The sequence below is a fragment of the Sciurus carolinensis genome, chromosome 16 (genome assembly GCF_902686445.1).
Source record: "Sciurus carolinensis chromosome 16, mSciCar1.2, whole genome shotgun sequence".
Taxonomy (NCBI): Eukaryota; Metazoa; Chordata; class Mammalia; order Rodentia; family Sciuridae; genus Sciurus; species Sciurus carolinensis.
The window spans coordinates 67,618,142-67,630,543 of NC_062228.1; positions in this window are offsets into that span (position 1 = coordinate 67,618,142).

Sequence of the window (12,402 nt, forward strand, 5' to 3'; positions counted from 1 at the left end):
AACACTCACAATAAAATGCATTTCTGTACATCAGTGATGAGTCCTTTGAAAGAGAAATTGGAAAATGACCCTATTAACGATAGCCTCAAAAATACTTGGAAATCAACCTAACCAAAGAGGTAAAAGATCTCTACAATGAAAAGTACAGAATGCTAAAGAAAGAAATTAAAGAAGACCTTAGAAGAAGGAAAGATCTCCCTTGTTCTTTGATAGGCAGATTAATATTGTCAAAATGGTCATACTACCAAAAGTGTTATGCAGATTCAATGCAATTCCAACTAAAATATCAATGACATTCTTCATAGAAATAGAAAAAGCAATCATGAAATTCATTTAGAAAAATAAGAGAGCCTGAATAGCAAAAACAGTCCTTGGCAAGAAGAGTGAAGCAGGAAGCCTCACACTACCAGAACTTAAACTATACTACAATACTATAGTAATAAAAATGGAATGGTATTGGTACCAAAATAGACATGTAGACCAATGGTACAGACTAGAGGACACAGAGACAAACCCACATAAATACAGTTATTTCATATTAGACAAAGATACCAAAAACATACATTGGAGAAAAGATAACTGCTTCAACAAATGGTGCTGGGAAAACTGGAAATCCACATGCAGCAAAATGAAATTAAATCCCTCTCACCCTGCACAAAGCTCAACTCCATGTGGATCAATGACCTAGGAATTAGACCAGAGATCCTGCATCTAATAGAAGAAAAAGCAGGTCCAAATCTTCATCATGTTGGCTTAGGACCTGACTTCCTTAGTAAGACTCCTAGAACTCAAGAAATAAAATCAAGAATCAATAAATGGAATGAATTCAAACTAAAGAACTTCTTCTCAGCAGAGGAAACAATTAATAACCCGAAGACAGAGCCTACAGATGGGAAAAAATCTTTGTCATGTGCATGTCAGGTAGAGCACTAATCTTCAGGATATATGAAGAACTCAAAAAACTGAACACCTCCGAAAAATGAACCAGTCAATAAATGGGCTAAGGAACTGAGTAGATACTTCATAGAAGATATACATTCAATCAACAAATATATGAAAAATGTTCAACATCTCTAGCAATTATAGAAATGCAAATCAAAACTACTCTAGGCGATCCAAGATGGCGGCCTAGAGGGAGACTGCACCCCCAGTCGCTCCAGAACCCAGGAGTTAAGAAGGGGAGGCATTGAGAGACTCGGACTGAAATATAGCCACAGGTGAGTCTGCCCACTGGGTAAAGCTCGGCCTGGGTGGCAGGCCCAGATAGAGGTGGCTTATCGGAGCCGGGCAGGGCAGCTAGAGTCATCCACAGGCAGCCCTGTGCACTCCGGCGGTGGGCCCCGCCCACACAGCCAGCTTCTCCAGGTTCTCGGAACAAAACTGGCCCGCTAGTGAGAGCCTTTCTGACCAGAACAAGCTCTGAGTCCCGGAGCCAGTGCAGTGCAATGTACTCCGGCACACAAGCAGCTTCAGGGACCAGGATAGGGCAGCCAGAGACCTCCCCAAGTAGCCTGGACCCCTGCAGTGGGAGGTGCCTTCCAAGGCTAGCTTCTCAGACCAGACCGCCCAGTGAGAGGTTTTCTACATAGAACCAGCCACAAGTCCCCGAACCAACGGAGAGCTTCGATCTGCAAGCAGCCTCTGGGATCAGGGCAGGGCAGCCAGAGACCTCTTCAGGCAGCTCTGCCCACTCCGGCTGCAGGCTCTCTTCACGGGGCGATCCAAGATGGTGGCCTAGAGGGTGACTGCACCCCCAGTCACTCCAGAACCCAGGAGTTAAGAAGGGGAGGCATTGAGAGACTTGGACTGAAATAGAGCCACAGGTGAGTCTGCCCACTGGGTAAAGCTCGGCCCGGGTGGCAGGCCCAGATAGAGGTGGCTTATCGGAGCTGGGCAGGGCAGCTAGAGTCTTCCCAAGGTAGCCTTCCACACTCCGGCAGTGGGCTCCTCCCACAAGGCCAGCTGCACGGTGCAGGCCCACAGTGAGAGCATTTCCGCACAGAACCAGTTCCAAACCGTGGAACCAGTAGGGGGCTAGGGGCAGTTTTCTTTGGATGTGCTGCTTTATCAGATTCCTCCAAGACATCAGGCTACTGAAGGCTGGGAGGTGATACACTGGAAATCTAACGGGATACTATAAGCCAATAGCGGAAAACTGCAATATCTCAGGATCCCACTGACAGCTGACCAATATGAGAAAACAAGGGAAGAAAATGTCCCAAACAAACCTAGATACTACATCAATAAAACCCAATGACAGCACAGCAGAAGAAATGTCAGAAAGGGAGTTCAGAATGTACGTAATTAAAACGATCAGGGGAGCTAATGAGGAGATGAAAGAGCAAATGCAGGCATTGAAGGAGGAGATGAAAGAGCAAATGCAGGCATTAAACGATCGCACCAATCAACAGTTAAAAGAGCAAATACGGGAAGCAAGAGATCATTTCAATAAAGAGTTAGAGATACTGAAAAAAAAAACAAACTGAAATACTTGAAATGAAGGAAACAATAAACCAAGTTAAAAACTCCATAGAAAGCATAACCAATAGGATAGAACACCTGGAAGACAGAACCTCAGACATTGAAGACAAATTATTTAATCTTGAAAGCAAAGTTGGCCAAACAGAAAAGATGGTAAGAAATCATGAACAGAATCTACAAGAATTATGGGATATCATGAAAAGGCCAAATTTAAGAATTATTGGGATTGAGGAAGGCTTAGAGAAACAAACCAAAGGAATGAACAATCTATTCAATGAAATAATAACAGAAAATTTCCCAAATCTGAAGAATGAAATGGAAAAACAAGTACAAGAGGCTTATAGAACTCCAAACATACAAAATTACAACAGACCCACACCAAGGCACATTATTATGAAAATACCTAACATACAAAATAAAGACAGAATTTTAAAGGCCGTGAGAGAAAAGAATCAAATTACATTCAGAGGGAAACCAATAAGAATATCAGCAGATTTTTCAATCCAGACCCTAAAAGCTAGAAGGGCCTGGAACAACATATACCAAGCCCTGAAAGAAAATGGATGCCAACCAAGAATCTTATACCCAGCAAAACTTACCTTCAAATTTGACAATGAAATAAGATCCTTCCATGATAAACAAAAGCTAAAGGAATTTACAAAAAGAAAGCCAGCATTACAGAACATTCTCAGCAAAATATTCCATGAGGAAGAGATGAAAAACAACGATGCAAATCAGCAACAGGAGGAGCTAGCCTAAAGGAATAGCCAGATAAAGGAGAAACCAAATCATGTCAAAAACAAATATGAGTCAATTGACTGGGAATACAAATCATATCACAATAATAAACCTGAATGTCAATGGCCTGAATTCATCAATCAAAAGACACAGACTGGCAGATTGGATTAAAAAGAAAAATCCAACAATATGCTGCCTGCAAGAGACTCATCTCATAGAAAGAGACACCCATAGACTAAAGGTGAAAGGATGGGGAAAAACATACCATGCACATGGACACAGCAAAAAAGCTGGAGTATCCATCCTCATTTCAGATAATGTGCACTTCAAACCAAAACTAGTCAGAAGGGATAAAGAAGGACATTACATGCTGCTTAAGGGAAGCATAAATCAGCAAGACTTAACAATCATAAATATCTATGCCCCGAACATTGGCTCATCCACGTACGTCAAACAAATCCTTCTCAATTCCAGAAATCAAATAGACCACAACACAATAATACTAGGTGATTTTAACACACCTCTCTCACCACTGGATAGATCGTCCAAACAAAAATTGAATAAAGAAACTATAGATCTCAACAACACAATCAACAATTTAGACTTAACGGACATATATAGAATATACCATCCAACGAAGAGTGAATACACTTTCTTTTCAGCAGCACATGGATCCTTCTCTAAAATAGACCATATTTTATGCCACAAAGCTACTGTTAGCAAATACAAGAAGATAGAGATACTACCTTGTACTCTATCAGATCATAATGGATTGAAATTAGAAATAAATGACAGAATAAAAAACAGAAACTTCTCCAATACCTGGAGATTAAATAATACACTATTATATGATGAATGGATAACAGAAGACATCAGGAGGGAAATAAAAAAATTCTTAGAAGTAAACGAGAACAAAGACTCATCATATCAAAATCTCTGGGATACTATGAAAGCGGTACTTAGAGGAAGATTTATTTCATGGGGTGCATTCAAAAAAAGAAGTAGAAATCAACAAATAAACGACTTAACACTACAGCTCAAAGCGCTAGAAAAAGAAGAGCAGACCAATACCAAAAGTAGTAGAAGACAGGAAATAGTTAAAATCGAAATCAACGAAATTGAAACAAAAGAAACAATTGGAAAAATTAACAAAATAAATAGTTGGTTCTTTGAAAAAATAAATAAAATTGATAAACCCTTAGCCACACTAACAAAGAGAAAGAGGGAGAAAACTCAAATTACTAAAATTCGTAATGAACAAGGAAACATCACAACAGACATGAGTGAAATACAAAACATAATTAGAAGCTATTTTGAAAATCTATACTCCAACAAAACAGAAAACCTCGAAGACATCAACAAATTTCTAGAGACATATGAATTACCTAAACTGAACGAGGAGGACATACACAACTTAAATAAACCAATTTCAAGCAATGAAATAGAAGAGGTCATCAAAAGCCTACCAACAAAGAAAAGTCCAGGACCAGATGGGTTCTCAGCCGAGTTCTACAAAACCTTTAAAGAAGAGCTCATTCCAATACTCCTCAAACTATTCCATGAAATAGAAGAGGAGGGAACCCTCCCAAACTCGTTCTATGAAGCCGATATCACCCTGATACCTAAACCAGAAAAGAAAATTTCAGACCAATATCCTTAATGAACATCGACGCAAAAATTCTCAACAAAATTTTAGCAAATCGCATACAAATATATATTAAAAAGATAGTGCACCACGATCAAGTGGGTTTTATCCCAGGGATGCAAGGTTGGTTCAACATTCAGAAATCAATAAATGTCATTCACCATATCAACAGACTTAAAGTTAAGAATCACATGATTATTTCAATAGATGCAGAAAAAGCATTCGATAAAATACAGCATCCCTTCATGCTCAAAACACTAGAAAAAATTGGGGTAGTGGGAACATTCCTTAACATTATAAAGGCAATCTACACTAAGCCCATGGCTAATATCATTCTAAATGGTGAAAAACTGAAAGCGTTCCCCCTAAAATCTGGAACAAGGCAGGGATGCCCTCTTTCACCACTTCTATTCAACATCGTCCTTGAGACTCTAGCCAGAGCAATCAGACAAACCAAAGAAATTAAAGGGATACGAATAGGAAAAGAAGAACTCAAACTATCCCTGTTCGCTGATGACATGATTATATATTTAGAGGAACCTGGAAATTCCACCAGAAAACTTTTAGAACTCATAAGTGAATTCAGTAAAGTAGCAGGTTACAAGATCAATGCTCATAAATCCAATGCATTTTTATACATAAGTGATGAATCTTCAGAAAGAGAAATTAGGAAAACTACCCCATTCACAATAGCCTCAAAAAAATAAAATACTTGGGAATCAATCTCACAAAAGAGGTGAAAGACCTCTACAATGACAACTACAGAACACTAAAGAAAGAAATTCAAGAAAACCTTAGAAAATGGAAAGATCTCCCATGTTCCTGGATAGGCAGAATGAATATTGTCAAAATGGCTATACTACCTAAAGTGCTATACAGATTCAATGCAATTCCAATTGAAATCCCAATGATGTACCTTGCAGAAATAGATCAAGCAATTATGAAATTCATCTGGAAGAATAAAAAACCTAGAATAGCTAAAGCAATCCTCAGTAGCAAGAGCGAAGCAGGGGGTATTGCAATACCAGATCTTCAACTCTACTACAAAGCAATAGTAACAAAAACGGCATGGTATTGGTACCAAAATAGACAGGTAGATCAATGGTACAGAATAGAGGACATGGACACAAACCCAAATAAATACAATTTTCTCATACTAGACAAAGGTTCCAAAAATATGCAATGGAGGAAATATAGCCTCTTCAACAAATGGTGCTGGGAAAACTGGAAAACCATATGCAATAGAATGAAATTAAACCCCTATCTCTCACCCTACACAAAACTCAACTCAAAATGGATCAAGGACCTCAGAATCAGACCAGAGACCCTGCATCTTAGAGAAGAAAAAGTAGGTCCAAATCTTCAACTTGTTGGCTTAGGATCAGACTTCCTTAACAGGACTCCCATAGCACAAGAAATAAAAGCAAGAATCAACAACTGGGATAGATTCAAACTAAAAAGCTTTCTCTCAGCAAAGGAAACTATCAGAAATGTGAAGAGAGAGCCTACGGAGTGGGAGAATATCTTTGCCAACCATACCTCAGATAGAGCGCTAATTTCCAGAATCTATAAAGAACTCAAAAAACTCTACACGAAGAATACAAATAATCCAATCAACAAATGGGCTAAGGAAATGAACAGACACTTCACAGAAGAAGATGTACAAGTAATCAACAGATATATGAAGAAATGTTCAACATCCCTAGTAATAAGGGAAATGCAAATCAAAACTACCCTAAGATTTCATCTCACCCCAATTAGAATGGTGATTATCAAGAATACAAGCAACAATAGGTGTTGGCGAGGATGTGGTGAAAAAGGAACACTCATACATTGCTGGTGGGGTTGCAAATTAGTGCAGCCACTCTGGAAAGCAGTGTGGAGATTCCTCAGAAAGCTTGGAATGGAAACACCATTTGACCCAGCTATCCCACTCCTTGGCCTATACCCAAAGGACTTAAAATCAGCATACTACAGAGATACAGCCACGTCAATGTTCATTGCTACTCAATTCACCATAGCCAGATTGTGAAACCAACCTAGATGCCCTTCAGTTGATGAATGGATAAAGAAGCTGTGGCATATTTATACAATGGAATATTACTCCGCAATGAAGAATGATAAAATTATGGCATTTGTAGGCAAATGGACGAAATTGGAGAATATCATGCTAAGTGAGATAAGCCAATCTCAAAAAACTAAAGGACGAATGATCTCACTGATAAGCGGATGAGGACATATAATGGGGGGTGGGAGGGGTTAGCATTAGGTTTAGGGTTAGGTTTAGGGTTAGGGATAAGGAGAGCGGTAAGAATGAAGGAAAGAAGGACTGTATAGAGGGAAAAGAGGGGTGGGAGGGTTGGGGGGGAAGGGAAAAAAATAAACATCATTGCCCTATGTAAACGTAAAAAAAAAAAACTACTCTAAAATTTTTTCTACTTTAGTCAGAATGGCAATTATCAAGAATACAAGCAGTAAGTGTTGACAAGAATGTCGGGACAAAGGTATACTCATTCATCATTGATGCGATTGAAAATTGGTGCAATCACTCTGGAAAGCAGCATGGAGACTTCTTAGAAAATTTGGAATGGAACCACCATTAGCCCCAACTATCCACTCCTTGGTTTGTACCCAATGGACTTAAAATCAGCATACTACAGTGACACAGCCATAACAATGTTTATAGCTGCTCAATTCACAATAGCTCAACTGTGGAACCAGTCTAGATGCCCTTTAATAGATGAATGGATAAAAAACTATGGTATACATATGCAATGGAATATTACTCAACCTTAAAGAAGAATGAAATTATGGCATTTGCAAGTAAATGGGTGGAGTTGGAGAATATTATGCTAAGTGAAGAAAGTCAATCCCCAAAAGGCAAAGGCCAAATGTTTTCTCTGATAAGTGAATGCTGATCCATAGAAGGGGACAATGGAAGAATGGAGAAACTTTGGATAGGGCAGAGGGGAGGGAGGGAAGTGGCAGGGTAATGGGGTTGGGAAAGATGGTGGAATGAAGTTGACATTATCAACCTGTGTATCTGTATGATTGCATGAATGGTATAACTCTCCATCATGTACAACCAGAGAAATGAAAAGCTGTGCTCCATTTGTGTACAATGACTCAAAATGCATTCCATTGTCATGAATAACTAATTAGAACAAATAATTTAAAAAATAAATAAAAACAAATATATGTAGTCAAATAACTTTTGTATTGAGTTTTTTCATCAGGTGTAGAGAAAGATGGAGTCTCGTTTAAGAGTGCTTTCAAAAAGTGAAACCAGGAAAAGGAGTAAACAACTTGCATGAGAAACTTAGTGGTCTGGCAGTGCCCCTGTTCAAGGACAGATAAGCTCTCTGCCCGAGAACATTAAAAAAACAAACAAACAAACAAACAAAAAAAAACTTAAAGACATCTGGTTTCTGCTCTCAAGGCCTGGCTGCTGGCCAGATCCAGGTCTGGAGACCAAAAGTATTGATGGCACTGAGCCCAGTGGCTCCAGACAATAACTTTATATGTTTACTTCAGTGTATTTAAGAGAGATGAGAAGAACTTAAATGTGACAAGACTGCTTTCTTTGGTTGTGTAGGCTGCAAAATGCCCGTGATGTCTCTCCTGTACTGAGTTGGTATGCTACCTGGGATGGCTTTCCTTTTGTATATACTTTATATATCTTACTGTTATTTTTTCCTATATGGCTTGGGGTGGTACATTCAGTGGATCAACCCACATAAATTATAAGTCTTGTGCACAGCCACGGGAATAACGTTCCCAGACATCAGGGGAAAATCAACTATAAAGATTCATGTAAAGAATTTATGTGCTCTCATGGAAGTGGGCTGAGTCCCATATGTTTGGTGTGTAGAGAGTTAGAGAAATCAGCAGAAAAGGAGGGATAGAGAAGATTCTGGGCAATCACTTAGTATGGCTGAAGAAATCTGTTATTTAAGATAAATGATGGATAATGAAGGAATTTGGTCAAGGTATGACAATATCAGTATGCCTCAATATTTAGTAAATATTCATTTACAATAATTTTATTTACTTTTACAAATAATCATTTTACTTTTATTACTATAGTTTAAATGAAAAGTATGGAATATTAATTAGTCCAAGAAAATACCAATGACCAAAATTAAGCACCCTAAACAATTTTTAAATTAGCTTTTTCAGCTATTTTCACCATAATGAAAAAATTCAAAACACTGAATTTCACAGAATAAAAGCTGTTTTTCAAAGCTCTTCCTAATTTATTGAACATGCTTTGTTTTAAAAAAATGTTATTTGTGAGGCATGGTAGCACGTGCCTGTAATCCCAGTGGCTCAGGAAGTTGAGGCAGGAGGATCATAAGTTCAAAGCCAGCCTCAGAAATTTAGTGAGACCCTGTCTCTAAATACATTATAAAAAAGGACTAGGGATGTGGTTCAGTGATTAAGCTTCCCTTGGTTTAATCTGCTGTAACAACAAAAAATATTATTTAATCTTCTATTATTGGAAATTGCTATTACTTTTGGTTTTTTATATTTCTTTACAAATATCCAGCATTGTAATAGATATTGAAATGTCAATAGCATTTGTTCATTTGCTATCAAAATTATAATACTTCATATCTTATTAAATTCCAACATTATCACATTAATATTTTCCTTACTGCTTTTGACGATTTTTAAAATGCACACATTCTATATTTTTTGGTTTTTTAAATATTTTTTGCTTCTTTGAAAAATTATCTATGAGAAATTATCTATTAATATATTACCTTAATTATTACAAGATTTAAAGTGAGTTTAGTGCATATCATATTTCCAAAATTTAAAAAATGATCTGCATTAAATATGAATCTGTTGGTAAATTAACATTGGCTTTTATTTTGATATTTAATTTTAATTCAACTTTCTGATAATCTGTGTTGGTATATCGGGAGGGATTCTACCTCTTGGGATCAATGGGCTTGCAACTAAGCCTCTGTCACCTTACCTTAGGTGCATACTTTTATAAGTGTATTTTAAAAGCTACCTCGGGAATCCCATAACACCCACAATCTTTTCATGGTTTGTTGTTGGTTTTGTAGTAGTTAGGATTGAACCTAGGGCCTTGTGCTTGACAAATGCTCTAGTATTGGGCTACATCCCCAGTCCCTTTTCATGGGTCAATTTCATCATTAGAGAGCTTGATATTTTACAGGATTTAATTTCATCTTCAAATATGATGCCTAATTTTGCTGGCTATAGAATTCTTGGTTGGCATCCATTTTTTCTTGCAGAGTTTGGTATATTATTCCAGGACCTCATAGTTTTGAGGGTCTGGGTTGGGAAATCAACTTCTCAGTTGACTCAGTTGGCTTCTCAAATTGGCTTTCCCCAGACATGATCTGATATTTTTCTCTTGCAGACTTTAAAACTATTCCTATCCTGTATGTTAGGCATTTTTATTATAATGCAACTTGGTGTAGTTCTGTTGTAGTTTTGAATATTTGGAGTCCTGTAAGTCTCTTGTATTTGATTTTCCATTTCATTCTTTAGGTTTGGGAAATTTTCTGGTATTATTTCATTGATAAGATTGTGTATTCCAAGAGGAGACACTGCTGCAGTTGCCGCCACATCGGGGATTTTTGGCTCTTTTCTCTTCGCCTTAATTTCGAGTGTCTTTTATGAATAATCAAAAGCAGCAAAAGCCAACACTATCAGGACAGCGTTTTAAAACCAGAAAAAGAGATGAAAAAGAGAGGTTTGACCCTACTCAGTTTCAAGACTGTATTATTCAAGGCTTAACTGAAACTGGTACTGATTTGGAAGCAGTAGCTAAGTTTCTTGATGCTTCTGGAGCAAAATTTGAATATCGCTGATATGCAGAAACACTCTTTGACATTCTGGTGGCTGGCGGAATGCTGGCCCCAGGTGGTACACTGGCAGATGACATGATGCATACACATGTCTGCATGTTTGCAGCACAAGAAGACCTAGAGACCATGCAAGTATTTGCTCAGGTTTTTTTTTTTTTAATTGTATACAATTGGGATACATGTTGTTTCTCTATTTGTACATAGAGTCAAGGCATACCATTTGTGTAATCATATGTTTACATAGGGCAATGATGTTTATTTTTTTCCCTTCCCCCCCAACCCTCCCACCCCTCTTTTCCCTCTATACAGTCCTTCTTTCCTTCATTCTTACCGCTCTCCTTATCCCTAACCCTAAACCTAACCCTAAACCTAATGCTAACCCCTCCCACCCCCCATTATATGTCCTCATCCGCTTATCAGTGAGATCATTCGTCCTTTAGTTTTTTGAGATTGGCTTATCTCACTTAGCATGATATTCTCCAATTTCGTCCATTTGCCTACAAATGCCATAATTTTATCATTCTTCATTGCGGAGTAATATTCCATTGTATAAATATGCCACAGTTTCTTTATCCATTCATCAACTGAAGGGCATCTAGGTTGGTTTCACAATCTGGCTATGGTGAATTGAGTAGCAATGAACATTGACGTGGCTGTATCTCTGTAGTATGCTGATTTTAAGTCCTTTGGGTATAGGCCAAGGAGTGGGATAGCTGGGTCAAATGGTGTTTCCATTCCAAGCTTTCTGAGGAATCTCCACACTGCTTTCCAGAGTGGCTGCACTAATTTGCAACCCCACCAGCAATGTATGAGTGTTCCTTTTTCACCACATCCTCGCCAACACCTATTGTTGCTTGTATTCTTGATAATCACCATTCTAATTGGGGTGAGATGAAATCTTAGGGTAGTTTTGATTTGCATTTCCCTTATTACTAGGGATGTTGAACATTTCTTCATATATCTGTTGATTACTTGTACATCTTCTTCTGTGAAGTGTCTGTTCATTTCCTTAGCCCATTTGTTGATTGGATTATTTGTATTCTTCGTGTAGAGTTTTTTGAGTTCTTTATAGATTCTGGAAATTAGCGCTCTATCTGAGGTATGGTTGGCAAAGATATTCTCCCACTCCGTAGGCTCTTCTCTTCTTCTCTCTTCTGATAGTTTCCTTTGCTGAGAGAAAGCTTTTTAGTTTGAATCTATCCCAGTTGTTGATTCTTGCTTTTATTTCTTGTGCTATGGGAGTCCTGTTGAGGAAGTCTGATCCTAAGCCAACAAGTTGAAGATTTGGACCTACTTTTTCTTCTCTAAGATGCAGGGTCTCTGATCTGATTCCGAGGTCCTTGATCCATTTTGAGTTGAGTTTTGTGTAGGGTGAGAGATAGGGGTTTAATTTCATTCTATTGCATATGATTTTCCAGTTTTCCCAGCACCATTTGTTGAAGAGGCTATATTTCCTCCATTGCATATTTTTGGAACCTTTGTCTAGTATGAGAAAATTGTATTTATTTGGGTTTGTGTCCATGTCCTCTATTCTGTACCATTGATCTACCTGTCTATTTTGGTACCAATACCATGCCGTTTTTGTTACTATTGCTTTGTAGTAGAGTTGAAGATCTGGTATTGCAATACGCCCTGCTTCGCTCTTGCTACTGAGGATTGCTTTAGCTATTCTAGGTTTTTTATTCTTCC